The sequence below is a fragment of the Lepus europaeus genome, chromosome 18 (genome assembly GCF_033115175.1).
Source record: "Lepus europaeus isolate LE1 chromosome 18, mLepTim1.pri, whole genome shotgun sequence".
NCBI lineage: Eukaryota > Metazoa > Chordata > Mammalia > Lagomorpha > Leporidae > Lepus > Lepus europaeus.
The window spans coordinates 19646381-19667874 of NC_084844.1; the positions used below are offsets into that span (position 1 = coordinate 19646381).

At 61.0% G+C, this 21494-nt stretch overlaps 5 non-coding genes across 5 annotated transcripts; all 5 read right to left on the reverse strand.

The window, feature by feature from the left end:
* Nucleotides 1-2819: 2819 nt before the first annotated feature.
* LOC133747425 (U2 spliceosomal RNA) lies at nt 2820-3010 on the reverse strand. The gene has a single exon (XR_009864373.1). It is a non-coding gene; the product is annotated as a U2 spliceosomal RNA (small nuclear RNA).
* A 4215-nt stretch (nt 3011-7225) lies between these two features.
* LOC133747426 (U2 spliceosomal RNA) lies at nt 7226-7416 on the reverse strand. Its single transcript, XR_009864374.1, has one exon. It is a non-coding gene; the product is annotated as a U2 spliceosomal RNA (small nuclear RNA).
* A 4217-nt stretch (nt 7417-11633) lies between these two features.
* On the reverse strand, nt 11634-11824 carry LOC133747427 (U2 spliceosomal RNA). The gene has a single exon (XR_009864375.1). It is a non-coding gene; the product is annotated as a U2 spliceosomal RNA (small nuclear RNA).
* A 4217-nt stretch (nt 11825-16041) lies between these two features.
* LOC133747428 (U2 spliceosomal RNA) lies at nt 16042-16232 on the reverse strand. The gene has a single exon (XR_009864376.1). It is a non-coding gene; the product is annotated as a U2 spliceosomal RNA (small nuclear RNA).
* Nucleotides 16233-20466: 4234 nt separating this feature from the next.
* Nucleotides 20467-20657, reverse strand: LOC133747431 (U2 spliceosomal RNA). Its single transcript, XR_009864379.1, has one exon. It is a non-coding gene; the product is annotated as a U2 spliceosomal RNA (small nuclear RNA).
* Nucleotides 20658-21494: the final 837 nt, after the last annotated feature.

Here is a 21494-nt window from a genome sequence, read left to right on the forward strand (position 1 = left end):
GTCCTGGCTGCTCCACTTCCAATCCAGCTCTCTGCTATGGCCTGGGAAAGCAGCAGAAGATGGCCCAAGTCCTTGGGCCCCTGCATCTGTGTGAGAGGCTGGGCGGAATCTCCTGGCTCCTGTCTTTGGATTGGCCCAACTCCGGCCGTTGTGACCATTTGGGGAGTGAACCAGTGGGTGGAAGACCTTTCTCCTTCTCTATGTAACTGTAACTCTGCCTCTCAAATAAATAAATCTTTTTTTTTTTTTTTAAATAAAGGGCACCGGGTACTAGTCCCGATTGCTCCTCTTCCAGTCCAGCTCTCTGCTGTGTCCCAGGAGGGCAGTGGAGGATGGCCCAAATGCTTGGGCCCTGCACCCGCATGGGAGACCGGGAGGAAGTACTTGGCTCCTGGCTTCAGGTCAGCGCAGCCAACGGAAAAAGGAAGACCTTTCTCTCTGTCTCTCACTGTTTGCAACTCTCTTTCTTTGTCTCTCTCTCTCACTGTCTAACTCTGCCTGGCAAAAAACAAACAAACAAAAACAAAGAAAGAAAGGCATAGCGACAAAGACAGGGAGAGAAAGAGGAGAGAGGGGAGAGAGAGAGCGAGAGAGGAAGTTCCATCCTCTGGTTCACTCCTGAAATGGCCGAAATGCCCAGGACTGGGCCAGGCTGGATCCAGGAGCCAGGAGCGTCTTCCTGGTCTCCCATGGGGGTGCAGGGGCCCAAGGACTTGGGCCATCTTCTCCTGTTTTCCCAGGTGCATTAGCAGGGAGCTGGATCAGAAGACCTGGATGAAGCTCCTGGCTTCAGATTGGCCCAGCCCTGGCTGTTGCAGCCATTTGGGGAGTGAACCAGTGGGTGGAGGAGCTCTCTGACTCTCTCTCCTTCTCTCTCTAACTCTTCCTTTCAAATAAAGATTTGTTTATTTGAAAGGCATAGTTACCTAGAGGGAGAGATGGATGCAGAGATTCTTCATCTGTTGGCTCACTCCCCAAATGGTGGCAACAATCAGGGCTGGGCCAATCTGAAGCCAGGAGTGGAAACTCCATCCAGGTCTCCCACGTGGGCGCAGGAGCCCAAGGACTTGGACCATCTTCCACCGGATGGGAAGTGGAGGATCCAGGATTGGAACTGGTGCTCCTATGGGAAGCCGGTGTTGCAGGTGGTGGCTTCACCTGCTTTGCCGCTGGGGAGTTCCCAGGGTGGACTCCCACAGGCTGTCTGCAGGGTCACTGAAGGCTCTCCTCCAGCCTCTCTGCTGGCTCCCTCGGTCCCCTCAAGTCCCCCACACTGCTTCAGCCTTTGATCTCTTTCTTACGCGGACACCGCTGTTGAGATGCCCTAACCCCCAGCCCCGTTCTGCAGCCAGCCCTGCTGTCCCAATGCCCTCTGGCTTCCCAGCGCTCGGATGCTGAAAGCCACTCCCCTTTCCTCCCCAAGTGCTTGCTTTCCTGGGTGTCAGGCATTGCAGTTTTGCTGTGTTCCTTTTTAAAGATTTGTTTTATTTATTTTGAAAGGAAGACTTACAGAGAGAGAGAGAGAGAGAGATCGATCTTCCATCTGCTGGTTCACTCCCTAAATGTCTGCAACAGCCGGGCCTGGGCCAGGCCAAAAACCAGGAGCCAGGAGCTTCTTCCAGGTCATTTCCATTCCAGTCAAGAATAAACTAGCAAACCATGTCCTTTCTTTAATCAAAAAAAAACCTTTCTTCTCCTCCTCCTCCTCCTCCTCCTCCTCCTCCTCCTTCCTCAGGCAGAGTGGATAGTGAGACAGAAAAAGCTCTTCGTTTGCCATCGGTTCACCCTCCAACGGCCGCTGCGGCCGGCGCATCGTGCTGATCCGAAGCCTGGAGGGAGCCAGGCGCTTCCTCCTGGTCTCCCATGCGAGTGCAGGGCCCAAGGACCTGGGCCATCCTCCACTGCCTTCCCGGGCCACAGCAGAGAGCTGGCCTGGAAGAGGAGCAGCCAGGACAGAATCCGGCGCCCCGACCGGGATTAGAACCCGAGGTGCCAGCACCACAGGCGGAGGATTAGCCAAGTGAGCCGCGGCACCGGCCAACACAATATTCCTTTTCATTTATTTAGTGTTGGGGGACAAAGCTGTCTTCGGGGTGGAAGGGCTCCTCCACCTGCTGCTCCCTGGTCTCCACAGCGTTAGCGTCTGTGAAAAGACAACGTTCTCTCCAACGCAATAAGGGGGTGACGGGCCGGGGGGGGGGGAATGTCTTGCTGCTGCTGGCCCCCCAGCTCCCACAGCCCTCTGGCCTGTGTGCGGTGGCTTAGAGGTGTGGGGGAGACTCCCGTTGCGCCTGAGTGTAAGGGCCCTGCCCCTGCCAGTGTCACAGAGGGAGGTAGCGAGGTCTTCCATGCTCTGGTTCTCTGCTGGGATCCCCAGCCAGGAGCTTGTTGTGGGTGTCGCCAGCGGGTGCAGGGGCACAAGCGCGCCTGGGCCAGCTTCTAGTGGTTTCCCAGGCGACAGCAGAGAGCCAGCGGCAGAGGCGGGAGCAGAGGCAGCGGGCAGGTGGGGCTTGGAGGCCATGGCCGTGAGCCACGTCCCTCGTTGTGGCCTCTTGGAGGTGCACGCAGCTCCCCTCCCCGGAGTGAAAGACTGAGGTTCTGGCAGGAGACAGAGAGTGCTAGGCGCCCCGGCGGGGCGGTTGGCGCGTCCTGGTTGTGAAGTTGGTGTGCGCAAACACGACTGCCTGCAGAAAACACAAGCGAAACAAAGCAAAGCAGAGCAGGGCAGCGCAGCACAGCGCACATACTTTGAAGCGACAAAACCCACCACCCCACCACCCGGGTTAAGTCTGCTTTTGCCACGACCTGCTGTCCCCCCGAGGGGGTGCACCGTGCCCGGAGGTACTGCAATACCGGGTCGATGCGCGGAGTGGACGGAGCAAGCTCCTATTCCAACTCCCGGCTCCAAAAATCCATTTAATATATTGTCCTCGGATAGAGGACGTATCAGATATTAAACTGATAAGAACAGATACTACACTTGATCTTAGCCAAAAGGCCGAGAAGCGATGCCGGGGCCCCGCGCGCGCGCCGCCGCCCGCCCCCGCCGCGCACCTCTCACGCGCAGTGACTCCCGCCCCGAACCAACCCGCCCCCACCGCCCCGTGGCTCCTCGGGGCCGCGCGCGCCCCGCAGCCCATGCCGCCCCGGCTCCCTCGTCGTCACGCGGGCGAATCCGCGCGTGCGCTCGGGGCGGGCTCCCCGACCCCCGCGTCGGCCGCGGCCGCGCTCATCTGCATGCCACGCCCCCGCCGTCCTCATCTGCATGCCCCGGCCCCGCCCCAGCCCGGCCCCGCCCCGGCCCAGGGACCGCGCGCCGCTCGGCGGAAACGAGGCCACGGGGCTCGGCCTTGTGGGCAGCGCGGCCTCGGCACAGAGTTCCCGGCTCGTCCCGCTAGGGCCGGGGAGAGCCGGCGGATCCGCCGCGTGCCCGGGACTCCCGGCTGGGGCGGGGCCCGCACCGCGGGGGACCGGCCCCGCGCCGCCTGCCGCCGTGGGAGGGGCCTGGTCCTTCCTGGGAGCTCGTCTGTAGCTGGGCTACACTGCAGCTGGGCTGGAGAGCCTCCCGAGGACAGGCGGAAAGGGCGGCCCCTGGCCCTGCGCTGGGCGGGCCGTGGGGGGCTCTGCTCGCCCGGGAGCTCGCTGCCCGGCACCGAGGTGGCGTCACCCCTCGCACACGGCCGAGGGCTCCGCGGGCGTGTGGAAAACGGGCTTCCTCAGGACGGCCGTGTGTCCAGGCCTGTCGCTGCCTCGCGACATTCCATGTCCAGGAGAAGCTGAAACCAGGGACCAGAGAGAGCCCCCGCTGTGCCACTAACTTCTCTGTGCTAATTCTCCCCCCCCCCCCGCCCCCCCATATCTAGTCACACAGTTTTTAATGCACGGGCCTAGAAGCAGGGCTAGGAACATTAGAATTACAGGGCCAGCCAGTGCCAATAGTAGAGTAGGAAGCCATGGCGAGCTGGCAAACCAACCCTGGAACCATCCATAGGGTTCTTTTTTGCTTTTTGCTTTTTGCTTTTTTGGTTTGTTTTGTGCTGTGTTGTTTTGACAGGTAGAGTTTTAGACAGAGAGAGAGAAAGGTCTTCCTTCTGCTGGTTCACTCCCCAGATGTCCACCACGGCCGGTGCTGTGCCGATCCAAAGCCAGAGCCGGGTGCTTCCTGCTGGTCTCCCATGCGGGTGCAGGGGCCCAAGCACTTGGGCCATCCTCCACTGCCCTCCCGGGCCACAGCAGAGAGCTGGGCTGGAAGAGCATCGACGGGGACTAGGGGACTAGAACCTGGCGCCGACATGGGGTGCCGGCGCCGCGGGCCTCCGGAGGATTAACCAAGCGAGCCGTGGTGCCGGCCCCCATCCATAGGGTTCTTGTCTCGTTATGTTACCAGAGAAGCAAAGGGTCCTTGTCTTTGTGCAAGAAAGAATTCAGGCGTGAGACAGCAGGGGAAAGCACCATAGCAAGGGTTATTAGGGTAGGGACACGCGTGAGAAGGGCTGGGCACGCCTCCAGACGGGACCTGAGAGAGAGTGCGTAGTTCATGTTTGGGCTGGGGTTCTTAAGGGGATGGGTCTTGCCTTCCCACCTTCTTTTCCCTCCCCCTCTCCTTCTTCTCCTCCCCCCTCCCCCCCCCCGAACTGCCCCGGCCCGCGGGGTCATTAACTGGGACACGAGGAGGGCAGACCTGAATGGAGAGACAAACCAGCCACGAGAAGGGAGACCAAGACGGTATTCTGATCAAGGTCCCACTTTATTGGAGAGGGAGGCAGCTTCTAGGGTACAAGGCAAGGACTGTAGCAGTCGAGGGCAAGCAGGGGTCCTTTTACAACACAGTTCCAAGGAATGGTTTCACAGGAGTTTTAAATCCACATCAGTTTGACAAAGGGGAGTTACCTTGGGGTTTTACAGCCACCAAATACGCTTGTCGAGACACAAGAGGTCGTGAGGTCAGGGGGCACCGAAGCCAGAAGGCCAAGCGCCGACCACATCAGGGATCTGTACAGACGGAGCTTTCTAGTGGTTTGTAGTTGAAGGGTCATCGAAACCGAGGCCTCTACAGGGAAACCAACCAACCCAGTGGCTCCCAACACCGAAGAGGACTTGTTGGGTTAAACACGAACAATTCCTTTCCGAGTTTTTCTCCCTGAAGTTATCAGGGAGATGCCTGGCTGGCTGGCGTCGCCCCCGCCTTAGAGGAAGCCTGTTTGCCAGGCCAGGCAGAAGGGGCAGGGCAGGACTCCCTGGAAGGTCATCAGGATCCAGGCAGGACTTTGAAGTGCAGGATGCTGGGCTCCTGGAGCTTCCACAGCGGGTGCTGGTCTTCAGGCCTTTCTCATACACACATAGGCTCAGTTCCTGACTTCCTACCTCATATAACTGTGGACACCAATCCAAGGACCAGAAGCCCACTGGAGTGGAGGTCAGAAGACCCGATCCTCCTATCTGGCTTGCTCGTGATAAAACAAAAGAGTCCTCAGAGGGTCTGACACCTAATTTGTTATCAGCGATGGAGGAGCTGTTCTCACGGTGAAACTGGACCAGGAGAGGGAGGACGAGGGCTGGAAGGGGAAAGCCTGGAGGTGGCCAGTCCCAAACTTGCAGACGAGTATTGCTAAGACAGGGGGAGCAGAGCCACTGATGCAAGAGTAGTGGCCGTGATCACAAAGGAATGAGGCCCAGGGGCAGCTAGACAGGGTCTGGGACAAAGGACAGAGTCCCTATTAGAGGACCTAAGAGAGGTGCTGTCTAAGCCAAACAGAAACTGACAGAAGGGGCCTGATAATAATCCGGTGGGCTCGAAGGCTCTGTCAGTTAGGAGGATCAAGCTTCTGTCTCTCTTCACACGGGGTACATCCTAAGGGAGGCGTGAACCTCTTGGGGAAGGCACCCTGTTGACTTCCGTTACCTAGCTGGCCTGGGAGGAGAGCTGGCCGGGTACAGGCAAGGGGCATCTCTAGCAGGAAGTTTACAGTTCTGCCTGCAATGTTGCTGACCCTACTCGGCCATCCCCTCAGCGGCGGTGGTCACTTTGGAAGCCCGGCCGAGTGAAGGGCTTTTCAGCTTAAGAGCCAACGAGGTCTGTGGCTCTGACCTGGGCGTCCTTTGACTCCAGGGCCAGTCTGTTTCCAGTGATGCAACTGTCGGCTGGCAGGGCGGCCAGGGCTCTTCATAAGCTGCCTTCTGCTGAAGCCCAGGCCTTCCACGTCGAAAGCCACTGCAGCGGACTGGCCTGTTGGGTCTCCTTTTTGACAGGCAGAGTGGATAGTGAGAAACACAGAGAGAAAGGTCTTCCTTTGCCATCGGTTCACCCTCCAATGGCCGCTGCGGCCAGCGCAGCATGCTGATCCGAAGCCGGGAGGGAGCCAGGCGCTTCCTCCTGGTCTCCCATGCGAGTGCAGGGCCCAAGGACCTGGGCCATCCTCCACTGCCTTCCCGGGCCACAGCAGAGAGCTGGCCTGGAAGAGGAGCAGCCAGGACAGAATCCGGCGCCCCGACCGGGATTAGAACCCGAGGTGCCAGCACCACAGGCGGAGGATTAGCCAAGTGAGCCGCGGCACCGGCCAACACAATATTCCTTTTCATTTATTGATTGATTGATTGATTGATTTAGTGTTGGGGGACAAAGCTGTCTTCGGGGTGGAAGGGCTCCTCCACCTGCTGCTCCCTGGTCTCCACAGTGTTAGCGTCTGTGAAAAGACAACGTTCTCTCCAACGCAATAAGGGGGTGACGGGCTGGGGGGCGGGGGAATGTCTTGCTGCTGCTGGCCCCCCAGCTCCCACTGCCCTCTGTCCTGTGTGCGGTGGCTTAGAGGTGTGGGGGAGACTCCCGTCGTGCCTGAGTGTAAGGGCCCTGCCCCTGCCAGTGTTACAGAGGGAGGTAGCGAGGTCTTCCATGCTCTGGTTCTCTGCTGGGATCCCCAGCCAGGAGCTTATTGTGGGTCTCGCCAGCCAGCAGGTGCAGGGGCCCAAGCGCCTGGGCCAGCTTCTAGTGGTTTCCCAGGCCACAGCAGAGAGCCGGGAGCAGAGGCAGCGGGCTGGCGGGAGACAGAGAGTGCTGTCCGCCCCGGCGTTGCAGTTGGCGTCCTGGTTGTGAAGTTGGTGTGCGCACGAAAACAGAAGCGAAGCAAAGCAGAGCAGCGCAGCGCAGCACACATACTTTGAAGCGAGAAAACCCACCACCCCACCACCCGGGTTAAGTCTGCTTTTGCCACGACCTGCTGTCCCCCCGAGGGGGTGCACCGTGCCCGGAGGTACTGCAATACCGGGTCGATGCGCGGAGTGGACGGAGCAAGCTCCTATTCCAACTCCCGGCTCCAAAAATCCATTTAATATATTGTCCTCGGATAGAGGACGTATCAGATATTAAACTGATAAGAACAGATACTACACTTGATCTTAGCCAAAAGGCCGAGAAGCGATGCCGGGGCCCCGCGCGCGCGCCGCCGCCCGCCCCCGCCGCGCACCTCTCACGCGCGGTGACTCCCGCCCCGAACCAACCCGCCCCCACCGCCCCGTGGCTCCTCGGGGCCGCGCTCGCCCCGCAGCCCATGCCGCCCCGGCTCCCTCGTCGTCACGCGGGCGAATCCGCGCGTGCCATCGGGGCGGGCTCCCCGACCCCCGCGTCAGCCGCGGCCGCGCTCATCTGCATGTCACGCCCCCGCCGTCCTCATCTGCATGCCCCGGCCCCGCCCCGGCCCAGGGACCGCGCGCCGCTCGGCGGAAACGAGGCCACGGGGCTCGGCCTTGTGGGCAGCGCGGCCTCGGCACAGAGTTCCCGGCTTGTCCCGCGAGGGCCGGGGAGAGCCGGCGGGTCCGCCGCGTGCCCGGGACTCCCGGCTGGGGCGGGGCCCGCACCGCGGGGGACCGGCCCCGCGCCGCCTGCCGCCGTGGGAGGGGCCTGGTCCTTCCTGGGAGCTCGTCTGTAGCTGGGCTACACTGCAGCTGGGCTGGAGAGCCTCCCGAGGACAGGCGGAAAGGGCGGCCCCTGGCCCTGCGCTGGGCGGGCCGTGGGGGGCTCTGCTCGCCCGGGAGCTCGCTGCCCGGCACCGAGGTGGCGTCACCCCCCGCACACAGCCGAGGGCTCCGCGGGCGTGTGGAAAACGGGCTTCCTCAGGACGGCCGTGTGTCCAGGCCTGTCGCTGCCTCGCGACATTCCATGTCCAGGAGAAGCTGAAACCAGGGACCAGAGAGAGCCCCCGCTGTGCCACTAACTTCTCTGTGCTAATTCTCCCCCCCCCCCCGCCCCCCCATATCTAGTCACACAGTTTTTAATGCACGGGCCTAGAAGCAGGGCTAGGAACATTAGAATTACAGGGCCAGCCAGTGCCAATAGTAGAGTAGGAAGCCATGGCGAGCTGGCAAACCAACCCTGGAACCATCCATAGGGTTCTTTTTTGCTTTTTGCTTTTTGGGTTTGTGCTGTGTTGTTATGACAGGTAGAGTTTTAGACAGAGAGAGAGAAAGGTCTTCCTTCTGCTGGTTCACTCCCCAAATGTCCACCACGGCCGGTGCTGTGCCGATCCAAAGCCAGAGCCGGGTGCTTCCTGCTGGTCTCCCATGCAGGTGCAGGGGCCCAAGCACTTGGGCCATCCTCCACTGCCCTCCCGGGCCACAGCAGAGAGCTGGGCTGGAAGAGCAGCGACGGGGACTAGGGGACTAGAACCTGGCGCCGACATGGGGTGCCGGCGCCGCGGGCCTCCGGAGGATTAACCAAGCGAGCCGTGGTGCCGGCCCCCATCCATAGGGTTCTTGTCTCGTTATGTTACCAGAGAAGCAAAGGGTCCTTGTCTTCGTGCAAGAAAGAATTCAGGCGTGAGACAGCAGGGGAAAGCACCATAGCAAGGGTTATTAGGGTAGGGACACGCGTGAGAAGGGCTGGGCACGCCTCCAGACGGGACCTGAGAGAGAGTGCGTAGTTCATGTGTGGGCTGGGGTTCTTAAGGGGATGGGTCTTGCCTTCCCGCCTTCTTTTCCCTCCCCCTCTCCTTCTTCTCCTCCCCCCTCGCCCCCCCCCCCCCGAACTGCCCCGGCCCGCGGGGTCATTAACTGGGACACGAGGAGGGCAGACCTGAATGGAGGGACAAACCAGCCACGAGAAGGGAGACCAAGACGGTATTCTGATCAAGGTCCCACTTTATTGGAGAGGGAGGCAGCTTCTAGGGTACAAGGCAAGGACTGTAGCAGTCGAGGGCAAGCAGGGGTCCTTTTACAACACAGTTCGAAGGAATGGTTTCACAGGAGTTTTAAATCCACATCAGTTTGACAAAGGGGAGTTACCTTGGGGTTTTACAGCCACCAAATACGCTTGTCGAGACACAAGAGGTCGTGAGGTCAGGGGGCCCCGAAGCCAGAAGGCCAAGCGCCGACCACATCAGGGATCTGTACAGACGGAGCTTTCTAGTGGTTTGTAGTTGAAGGGTCATCGAAACCGAGGCCTCTACAGGGAAACCAACCAACCCAGTGGCTCCCAACACCGAAGAGGACTTGTTGGGTTAAACACGAACAATTCCTTTCCGAGTTTTTCTCCCTGAAGTTATCAGGGAGATGCCTGGGTGGCTGGCGTCGCCCCCGCCTTAGAGGAAGCCTGTTTGCCAGGCCAGGCAGAAGGGGCAGGGCAGGACTCCCTGGAAGGTCATCAGGATCCAGGCAGGACTTTGAAGTGCAGGATGCTGGGCTCCTGGAGCTTCCGCAGCGGGTGCTGGTCTTCAGGCCTTTCTCATACACACATAGGCTCAGTTCCTGACTTCCTACCTCATATAACTGTGGACACCAATCCAAGGACCAGAAGCCCACTGGAGTGGAGGTCAGAAGACCCGATCTCCCTATCTGGCTTGCTCGTGATAAAACAAAAGAGTCCTCAGAGGGTCTGACACCTAATTTGTTATCAGCGATGGAGGAGCTGTTCTCACGGTGAAACTGGACCAGGAGAGGGAGGACGAGGGCTGGAAGGGGAAAGCCTGGAGGTGGCCAGTCCCAAACTTGCAGACGAGTATTGCTAAGACAGGGGGAGCAGAGCCACTGATGCAAGAGTAGTGGCCGTGATCACAAAGGAATGAGGCCCAGGGGGAGCTAGACAGGGTCTGGGACAAAGGACAGAGTCCCTATTAGAGGACCTAAGAGAGGTGCTGTCTAAGCCAAACAGAAACTGACAGAAGGGGCCTGATAATAATCCGGTGGGCTCGAAGGCTCTGTCAGTTAGGAGGATCAAGCTTCTGTCTCTCTTCACACGGGGTACATCCTAAGGGAGGCGTGAACCTCTTGGGGAAGGCACCCTGTTGACTTCCGTTACCTAGCTGGCCTGGGAGGAGAGCTGGCCGGGTACAGGCAAGGGGCATCTCTAGCAGGAAGTTTACAGTTCTGCCTGCAATGTTGCTGACCCTACTCGGCCATCCCCTCAGCGGCGGTGGTCACTTTGGAAGCCCGGCCGAGTGAAGGGCTTTTCAGCTTAAGAGCCAACGAGGTCTGTGGCTCTGACCTGGGCGTCCTTTGACTCCAGGGCCAGTCTGTTTCCAGTGATGCAACTGTCGGCTGGCAGGGCGGCCAGGGCTCTTCATAAGCTGCCTTCTGCTGAAGCCCAGGCCTTCCACGTCGAAAGCCACTGCAGCGGACTGGCCTGTTGGGTCTCCTTTTTGACAGGCAGAGTGGATAGTGAGAAACACAGAGAGAAAGGTCTTCCTTTGCCATCGGTTCACCCTCCAATGGCCGCTGCGGCCAGCGCAGCATGCTGATCCGAAGCCGGGAGGGAGCCAGGCGCTTCCTCCTGGTCTCCCATGCGAGTGCAGGGCCCAAGGACCTGGGCCATCCTCCACTGCCTTCCCGGGCCACAGCAGAGAGCTGGCCTGGAAGAGGAGCAGCCAGGACAGAATCCGGCGCCCCGACCGGGATTAGAACCCGAGGTGCCAGCACCACAGGCGGAGGATTAGCCAAGTGAGCCGCGGCACCGGCCAACACAATATTCCTTTTCATTTATTGATTGATTGATTGATTGATTTAGTGTTGGGGGACAAAGCTGTCTTCGGGGTGGAAGGGCTCCTCCACCTGCTGCTCCCTGGTCTCCACAGTGTTAGCGTCTGTGAAAAGACAACGTTCTCTCCAACGCAATAAGGGGGTGACGGGCTGGGGGGCGGGGGAATGTCTTGCTGCTGCTGGCCCCCCAGCTCCCACTGCCCTCTGTCCTGTGTGCGGTGGCTTAGAGGTGTGGGGGAGACTCCCGTCGTGCCTGAGTGTAAGGGCCCTGCCCCTGCCAGTGTTACAGAGGGAGGTAGCGAGGTCTTCCATGCTCTGGTTCTCTGCTGGGATCCCCAGCCAGGAGCTTATTGTGGGTCTCGCCAGCCAGCAGGTGCAGGGGCCCAAGCGCCTGGGCCAGCTTCTAGTGGTTTCCCAGGCCACAGCAGAGAGCCAGGAGCAGAGGCAGCGGGCTGGCGGGAGACAGAGAGTGCTGTCCGCCCCGGCGTTGCAGTTGGCGTCCTGGTTGTGAAGTTGGTGTGCGCAAACACGACTGCCTGCAGAAAACACAAGCGAAACAAAGCAAAGCAGAGCAGGGCAGCGCAGCACAGCGCACATACTTTGAAGCGACAAAACCCACCACCCCACCACCCGGGTTAAGTCTGCTTTTGCCACGACCTGCTGTCCCCCCGAGGGGGTGCACCGTGCCCGGAGGTACTGCAATACCGGGTCGATGCGCGGAGTGGACGGAGCAAGCTCCTATTCCAACTCCCGGCTCCAAAAATCCATTTAATATATTGTCCTCGGATAGAGGACGTATCAGATATTAAACTGATAAGAACAGATACTACACTTGATCTTAGCCAAAAGGCCGAGAAGCGATGCCGGGGCCCCGCGCGCGCGCCGCCGCCCGCCCCCGCCGCGCACCTCTCACGCGCGGTGACTCCCGCCCCGAACCAACCCGCCCCCACCGCCCCGTGGCTCCTCGGGGCCGCGCGCGCCCCGCAGCCCATGCCGCCCCGGCTCCCTCGTCGTCACGCGGGCGAATCCGCGCGTGCGCTCGGGGCGGGCTCCCCGACCCCCGCGTCGGCCGCGGCCGCGCTCATCTGCATGTCACGCCCCCGCCGTCCTCATCTGCATGCCCCGGCCCCGCCCCAGCCCGGCCCCGCCCCGGCCCAGGGACCGCGCGCCGCTCGGCGGAAACGAGGCCACGGGGCTCGGCCTTGTGGGCAGCGCGGCCTCGGCACAGAGTTCCCGGCTCGTCCCGCTAGGGCCGGGGAGAGCCGGCGGATCCGCCGCGTGCCCGGGACTCCCGGCTGGGGCGGGGCCCGCACCGCGGGGGACCGGGCCCGCGCCGCCTGCCGCCGTGGGAGGGGCCTGGTCCTTCCTGGGAGCTCGTCTGTAGCTGGGCTACACTGCAGCTGGGCTGGAGAGCCTCCCGAGGACAGGCGGAAAGGGCGGCCCCTGGCCCTGCGCTGGGCGGGCCGTGGGGGGCTCTGCTCGCCCGGGAGCTCGCTGCCCGGCACCGAGGTGGCGTCACCCCTCGCACACGGCCGAGGGCTCCGCGGGCGTGTGGAAAACGGGCTTCCTCAGGACGGCCGTGTGTCCAGGCCTGTCGCTGCCTCGCGACATTCCATGTCCAGGAGAAGCTGAAACCAGGGACCAGAGAGAGCCCCCGCTGTGCCACTAACTTCTCTGTGCTAATTCTCCCCCCCCCCGCCCCCCCATATCTAGTCACACAGTTTTTAATGCACGGGCCTAGAAGCAGGGCTAGGAACATTAGAATTACAGGGCCAGCCAGTGCCAATAGTAGAGTAGGAAGCCATGGCGAGCTGGCAAACCAACCCTGGAACCATCCATAGGGTTCTTTTTTGCTTTTTGCTTTTTGCTTTTTTGGTTTGTTTTGTGCTGTGTTGTTTTGACAGGTAGAGTTTTAGACAGAGAGAGAGAAAGGTCTTCCTTCTGCTGGTTCACTCCCCAGATGTCCACCACGGCCGGTGCTGTGCCGATCCAAAGCCAGAGCCGGGTGCTTCCTGCTGGTCTCCCATGCGGGTGCAGGGGCCCAAGCACTTGGGCCATCCTCCACTGCCCTCCCGGGCCACAGCAGAGAGCTGGGCTGGAAGAGCAGCAACGGGGACTAGGGGACTAGAACCTGGCGCCGACATGGGGTGCCGGCGCCGCGGGCCTCCGGAGGATTAACCAAGCGAGCCGTGGTGCCGGCCCCCATCCATAGGGTTCTTGTCTCGTTATGTTACCAGAGAAGCAAAGGGTCCTTGTCTTCGTGCAAGAAAGAATTCAGGCGTGAGACAGCAGGGGAAAGCACCATAGCAAGGGTTATTAGGGTAGGGACACGCGTGAGAAGGGCTGGGCACGCCTCCAGACGGGACCTGAGAGAGAGTGCGTAGTTCATGTGTGGGCTGGGGTTCTTAAGGGGATGGGTCTTGCCTTCCCGCCTTCTTTTCCCTCCCCCTCTCCTTCTTCTCCTCCCCCCTCCCCCCCCCCCCGAACTGCCCCGGCCCGCGGGGTCATTAACTGGGACACGAGGAGGGCAGACCTGAATGGAGAGACAAACCAGCCACGAGAAGGGAGACCAAGACGGTATTCTGATCAAGGTCCCACTTTATTGGAGAGGGAGGCAGCTTCTAGGGTACAAGGCAAGGACTGTAGCAGTCGAGGGCAAGCAGGGGTCCTTTTACAACACAGTTCCAAGGAATGGTTTCACAGGAGTTTTAAATCCACATCAGTTTGACAAAGGGGAGTTACCTTGGGGCTTGACAGCCACCAAATACGCTTGTCAAGACACAAGAGGTCGTGAGGTCAGGGGGCACCGAAGCCAGAAGGCCAAGCGCCGACCACATCAGGGATCTGTACAGACGGAGCTTTCTAGTGGTTTGTAGTTGAAGGGTCATCGAAACCGAGGCCTCTACAGGGAAACCAACCAACCCAGTGGCTCCCAACACCGAACAGAGGACTTGTTGGGTTAAACACGAACAATTCCTTTCCGAGTTTTTCTCCCTGAAGTTATCAGGGAGATGCCTGGCTGGCTGGCGTCGCCCCCGCCTTAGAGGAAGCCTGTTTGCCAGGCCAGGCAGAAGGGGCAGGGCAGGACTCCCTGGAAGGTCATCAGGATCCAGGCAGGACTTTGAAGTGCAGGATGCTGGGCTCCTGGAGCTTCCGCAGCGGGTGCTGGTCTTCAGGCCTTTTTCATACACACATAGGCTCAGTTCCTGACTTCCTACCTCATATAACTGTGGACACCAATCCAAGGACCAGAAGCCCACTGGAGTGGAGGTCAGAAGACCCGATCTCCCTATCTGGCTTGCTCGTGATAAAACAAAAGAGTCCTCAGAGGGTCTGACACCTAATTTGTTATCAGCGATGGAGGAGCTGTTCTCACGGTGAAACTGGACCAGGAGAGGGAGGACGAGGGCTGGAAGGGGAAAGCCTGGAGGTGGCCAGTCCCAAACTTGCAGACGAGTATTGCTAAGACAGGGGGAGCAGAGCCACTGATGCAAGAGTAGTGGCCGTGATCACAAAGGAATGAGGCCCAGGGGGAGCTAGACAGGGTCTGGGACAAAGGACAGAGTCCCTATTAGAGGACCTAAGAGAGGTGCTGTCTAAGCCAAACAGAAACTGACAGAAGGGGCCTGATAATAATCCGGTGGGCTCGAAGGCTCTGTCAGTTAGGAGGATCAAGCTTCTGTCTCTCTTCACACGGGGTACATCCTAAGGGAGGCGTGAACCTCTTGGGGAAGGCACCCTGTTGACTTCCGTTACCTAGCTGGCCTGGGAGGAGAGCTGGCCGGGTACAGGCAAGGGGCATCTCTAGCAGGAAGTTTACAGTTCTGCCTGCAATGTTGCTGACCCTACTCGGCCATCCCCTCAGCGGCGGTGGTCACTTTGGAAGCCCGGCCGAGTGAAGGGCTTTTCAGCTTAAGAGCCAACGAGGTCTGTGGCTCTGACCTGGGCGTCCTTTGACTCCAGGGCCAGTCTGTTTCCAGTGATGCAACTGTCGGCTGGCAGGGCGGCCAGGGCTCTTCATAAGCTGCCTTCTGCTGAAGCCCAGGCCTTCCACGTCGAAAGCCACTGCAGCGGACTGGCCTGTTGGGTCTCCTTTTTGACAGGCAGAGTGGATAGTGAGAAACACAGAGAGAAAGGTCTTCCTTTGCCATCGGTTCACCCTCCAATGGCCGCTGCGGCCAGCGCAGCATGCTGATCCGAAGCCGGGAGGGAGCCAGGCGCTTCCTCCTGGTCTCCCATGCGAGTGCAGGGCCCAAGGACCTGGGCCATCCTCCACTGCCTTCCCGGGCCACAGCAGAGAGCTGGCCTGGAAGAGGAGCAGCCAGGACAGAATCCGGCGCCCCGACCGGGATTAGAACCCGAGGTGCCAGCACCACAGGCGGAGGATTAGCCAAGTGAGCCGCGGCACCGGCCAACACAATATTCCTTTTCATTTATTGATTGATTGATTGATTGATTTAGTGTTGGGGGACAAAGCTGTCTTCGGGGTGGAAGGGCTCCTCCACCTGCTGCTCCCTGGTCTCCACAGTGTTAGCGTCTGTGAAAAGACAACGTTCTCTCCAACGCAATAAGGGGGTGACGGGCTGGGGGGCGGGGGAATGTCTTGCTGCTGCTGGCCCCCCAGCTCCCACTGCCCTCTGTCCTGTGTGCGGTGGCTTAGAGGTGTGGGGGAGACTCCCGTCGTGCCTGAGTGTAAGGGCCCTGCCCCTGCCAGTGTTACAGAGGGAGGTAGCGAGGTCTTCCATGCTCTGGTTCTCTGCTGGGATCCCCAGCCAGGAGCTTATTGTGGGTCTCGCCAGCCAGCAGGTGCAGGGGCCCAAGCGCCTGGGCCAGCTTCTAGTGGTTTCCCAGGCCACAGCAGAGAGCCGGGAGCAGAGGCAGCGGGCTGGCGGGAGACAGAGAGTGCTGTCCGCCCCGGCGTTGCAGTTGGCGTCCTGGTTGTGAAGTTGGTGTGCGCACGAAAACAGAAGCGAAGCAAAGCAGAGCAGCGCAGCGCAGCACACATACTTTGAAGCGAGAAAACCCACCACCCCACCACCCGGGTTAAGTCTGCTTTTGCCACGACCTGCTGTCCCCCCGAGGGGGTGCACCGTGCCCGGAGGTACTGCAATACCGGGTCGATGCGCGGAGTGGACGGAGCAAGCTCCTATTCCAACTCCCGGCTCCAAAAATCCATTTAATATATTGTCCTCGGATAGAGGACGTATCAGATATTAAACTGATAAGAACAGATACTACACTTGATCTTAGCCAAAAGGCCGAGAAGCGATGCCGGGGCCCCGCGCGCGCGCCGCCGCCCGCCCCCGCCGCGCACCTCTCACGCGCGGTGACTCCCGCCCCGAACCAACCCGCCCCCACCGCCCCGTGGCTCCTCGGGGCCGCGCGCGCCCCGCAGCCCATGCCGCCCCGGCTCCCTCGTCGTCACGCGGGCGAATCCGCGCGTGCCATCGGGGCGGGCTCCCCGACCCCCGCGTCAGCCGCGGCCGCGCTCATCTGCATGCCACGCCCCCGCCGTCCTCATCTGCATGCCCCGGCCCCGCCCCAGCCCGGCCCCGCCCCGGCCCAGGGACCGCGCGCCGCTCGGCGGAAACGAGGCCACGGGGCTCGGCCTTGTGGGCAGCGCGGCCTCGGCACAGAGTTCCCGGCTTGTCCCGCGAGGGCCGGGGAGAGCCGGCGGGTCCGCCGCGTGCCCGGGACTCCCGGCTGGGGCGGGGCCCGCACCGCGGGGGACCGGCCCCGCGCCGCCTGCCGCCCGCCGTGGGAGGGGCCTTGTCCTTCCTGGGAGCTCGTCTGTAGCTGGGCTACACTGAAGTGCTGGGCTGGAGAGCCTCCCGAGGACAGGCGGAAAGGGCGGCCCCTGGCCCTGCGCTGGGCGGGCCGTGGGGGGCTCTGCTCGCCCGGGAGCTCGCTGCCCGGCACCGAGGTGGCGTCACCCCCCGCACACAGCCGAGGGCTCCGCGGGCGTGTGGAAAACGGGCTTCCTCAGGACGGCCGTGTGTCCAGGCCTGTCGCTGCCTCGCGACATTCCATGTCCAGGAGAAGCTGAAACCAGGGACCAGAGAGAGCCCCCGCTGTGCCACTAACTTCTCTGTGCTAATTCTCCCCCCCCCCGCCCCCCCATATCTAGTCACACAGTTTTTAATGCACGGGCCTAGAAGCAGGGCTAGGAACATTAGAATTACAGGGCCAGCCAGTGCCAATAGTAGAGTAGGAAGCCATGGCGAGCTGGCAAACCAACCCTGGAACCATCCATAGGGTTCTTTTTTGCTTTTTGCTTTTTGGGTTTGTGCTGTGTTGTTATGACAGGTAGAGTTTTAGACAGAGAGAGAGAAAGGTCTTCCTTCTGCTGGTTCACTCCCCAGATGTCCACCACGGCCGGTGCTGTGCCGATCCAAAGCCAGAGCCGGGTGCTTCCTGCTGGTCTCCCATGCGGGTGCAGGGGCCCAAGCACTTGGGCCATCCTCCACTGCCCTCCCGGGCCACAGCAGAGAGCTGGGCTGGAAGAGCAGCGACGGGGACTAGGGGACTAGAACCTGGCGCCGACATGGGGTGCCGGCGCCGCGGGCCTCCGGAGGATTAACCAAGCGAGCCGTGGTGCCGGCCCCCATCCATAGGGTTCTTGTCTCGTTATGTTACCAGAGAAGCAAAGGGTCCTTGTCTTCGTGCAAGAAAGAATTCAGGCGTGAGACAGCAGGGGAAAGCACCATAGCAAGGGTTATTAGGGTAGGGACACGCGTGAGAAGGGCTGGGCACGCCTCCAGACGGGACCTGAGAGAGAGTGCGTAGTTCATGTGTGGGCTGGGGTTCTTAAGGGGATGGGTCTTGCCTTCCCGCCTTCTTTTCCCTCCCCCTCTCCTTCTTCTCCTCCCCCCTTGCCCCCCCCCCCCGAACTGCCCCAGCCCGCGGGGTCATTTACTGGGACACGAGGAGGGCAGACCTGAATGGAGGGACAAACCAGCCACGAGAAGGGAGACCAAGACGGTATTCTGATCAAGGTCCCACTTTATTGGAGAGGGAGGCAGCTTCTAGGGTACAAGGCAAGGACTGTAGCAGTCGAGGGCAAGCAGGGGTCCTTTTACAACACAGTTCGAAGGAATGGTTTCACAGGAGTTTTAAATCCACATCAGTTTGACAAAGGGGAGTTACCTTGGGGTTTTACAGCCACCAAATACGCTTGTCGAGACACAAGAGGTCGTGAGGTCAGGGGGCCCCGAAGCCAGAAGGCCAAGCGCCGACCACATCAGGGATCTGTACAGACGGAGCTTTCTAGTGGTTTGTAGTTGAAGGGTCATCGAAACCGAGGCCTCTACAGGGAAACCAACCAACCCAGTGGCTCCCAACACCGAACAGAGGACTTGTTGGGTTAAACACGAACAATTCCTTTCCGAGTTTTTCCCCCTGAAGTTATCAGGGAGATGCCTGGCTGGCTGGCGTCGCCCCCGCCTTAGAGGAAGCCTGTTTGCCAGGCCAGGCAGAAGGGGCAGGGCAGGACTCCCTGGAAGGTCATCAGGATCCAGGCAGGACTTTGAAGTGCAGGATGCTGGGCTCCTGGAGCTTCCACAGCGGGTGCTGGTCTTCAGGCCTTTCTCATACACACATAGGCTCAGTTCCTGACTTCCTACCTCATATAACTGTGGACACCAATCCAAGGACCAGAAGCCCACTGGAGTGGAGGTCAGAAGACCCGATTTCCCTATCTGGCTTGCTCGTGATAAAACAAAAGAGTCCTCAGAGGGTCTGACACCTAATTTGTTATCAGCGATGGAGGAGCTGTTCTCACGGTGAAACTGGACCAGGAGAGGGAGGACGAGGGCTGGAAGGGGAAAGCCTGGAGGTGGCCAGTCCCAAACTTGCAGGCGAGTATTGCTAAGACAGGGGGAGCAGAGCCGCTGATGCAAGAGTAGTGGCCGTGATCACAAAGGAATGAGGCCCAGGGGGAGCTAGACAGGGTCTGGGACAAAGGACAGAGTCCCTATTAGAGGACCTAAGAGAGGTGCTGTCTAAGCCAAACAGAAACTGACAGAAGGGGCCTGATAATAATCCGGTGGGCTCGAAGGCTCTGTCAGTTAGGAGGATCAAGCTTCTCTCTCTCTTCACACGGGGTACATCCTAAGAGAGGCGTGAACCTCTTGGGGAAGGCACCCTGTTGGCTTCATTACCTAGCTGGCCTGGGAGGAGAGCTGGCCGGGTACAGGCAAGGGGCATCTCTAGCAGGAAGTTTACAGTTCTGCCTGCAATGTTGCTGACCCTACTCGGCCATCCCCTCAGCGGCGGTGGTCACTTTGGAAGCCTGGCCGAGTGAAGGGCTTTTCAGCTTAAGAGCCAACGAGGTCTGTGGCTCTGACCTGGGCGTCCTTTGACTCCAGGGCCAGTCTGTTTCCAGTGATGCAACTGTCAGCTGGCAGGGCGGCCAGGACTCTTCATAAGCTGCCTTCTGCTGAAGCCCAGGCCTTCCACGTCGAAAGCCACTGCAGCGGACTGGCCTGTTGGGTCTCCTTTTTGACAGGCAGAGTGGATAGTGAGAAATACAGAGAGAAAGGTCTTCCTTTGCCGTCGGTTCACCCTCCAATGGCCGCTGCGGCCAGCGCAGCGTGCTGATCCGAAGCCGGGAGGGAGCCAGGCGCTTCCTCCTGGTCCTCCATGCGAGTGCAGGGCCCAAGGACCTGGGCCATCCTCCACTGCCTTCCCGGGCCACAGCGGAGAGATGGACTGGAAGAGGAGAATCCGGCGCCCCGACCGGGATTAGAACCCGAGGTGCCAGCACCACAGGCGGAGGATTAGCCAAGTGAGCCGCGGCACCGGCCAACACAATATTCCTTTTCATTTATTGATTGATTGATTGATTTAGTGTTGGGGGACAAAGCTGTCTTCGGGGTGGAAGGGCTCCTCCACCTGCTGCTCCCTGGTCTCCACAGTGTTAGCATCTGCGAAAAGACAACGTTCTCTCCAACGCAATAAGGGGGTGACGGGCGGGGGGGGGGGGAATGTCTTGCTGCTGCTGGCCCCCCAGCTCCCCCTGCCCTCTGTCCTGTGTGCCTCCCCCTGCCCTCTGTCCTGTGTGCGGTGGCTTAGAGGTGTGGGGGAGACTCCCGTCTTGCCTGCGGGTAAGGGCCCTGCCCCTGCCAGTGTCACAGAGGGAGGTAGCGAGGTCTTCCATGCTCTGGTTCTCTGCTGGGATCCCCAGCCAGGAGCTTGTTGTGGGTGTCGCCAGCGGGTGCAGGGGCCCAAGCGCCTGGGCCAGCTTCCAGTGGTTTCCCAGGCCACAGCAGAGAGCCGGGTGCAGAGGCAGCGGGCTGGCGGGAGACAGAGAGTGCTGTCCGCCCCGGCGTTGCAGTTGGCGTCCTGGTTGTGAAGTTGGTGTGCGCATGCACGACTGCCAGCAGAAAACAGAAGCGAAGGAAAGCAAAGCAGAGCAGCATAGCACAGCGCAGCACGCATAGTTTCTGGCAAGACAGCCCAACACCCCGGTTAAGTCTGCTTTTGCCACGACCTGCTGTCCCCCCGAGGGGGTGCACCGTGCCCGGAGGTACTGCAATACCGGGTCGATGCGCGGAGTGGACAGAGCAAGCTCCTATTCCAACTCCCGGCTCCAAAAATCCATTTAATATATTGTCCTCGGATAGAGGACGTATCAGATATTAAACTGATAAGAACAGATACTACACTTGATCTTAGCCAAAAGGCCGAGAAGCGATGCCGGGGCCCCGCGCGCGCGCCGCCGCCCGCCCCCGCCGCGCACCTCTCACGCGCGGTGACTCGCGCCCCGAACCAACCCGCCCCCACCGCCCCGTGGCTCCTCGGGGCCGCGCGCGCCCCGCAGCCCATGCCGCCCTGGCTGCCTCGTCGTCACGCGGGCGAATCCGCGCGTGCGCTCGGGGCGGGCTCCCCGACCCCCGCGTCGGCCGCGGCCGCGCTCATCTGCATGCCACGCCCCCGCCGTCCTCATCTGCATGCCCCGGCCCCGCCCCAGCCCGGCCCCGCCCCGGCCCAGGGACCGCGCACCGCTCGGCGGAAACGAGGCCACGGGGCTCGGCCTTGTGGGCAGCGCGGCCTCGGCACAGAGTTCCCGGCTTGTCCCGCGAGGGCCGGGGAGAGCCGGCGGGTCCGCCGCGTGCCCGGGACTCCCGGCTGGGGCGGGGCTCGCACCGCGGGGGACCGGCCCCGCGCCGCCTGCCGCCCGCCGTGGGAGGGGCCTGGTCCTTCCTGGGAGCTCGTCTGTAGCTGGGCTACACTGAAGTGCTGGGCTGGAGAGCCTCCCGAGGACAGGCGGAAAGGGCGGCCCCTGCCCCTGCCCCTGCGCTGGGCGGGCCGTGGGGGGCTCTGCTCGCCCGGGAGCTCGCTGCCCGGCACCGAGGTGGCGTCACCCCTCGCACACAGCCGAGGGCTCCGCGAGCGTGTGGAAAACGGGCTTCCTCAGGACGGCCGTGTGTCGAGGCCTGTCGCTGCCTCGCGACATTCCATGTCCAGGAGAAGCTGAAACCAGGGACCAGAGAGAGCCCCCGCTGTGCCACTAACTTCTCTGTGCTAATTCT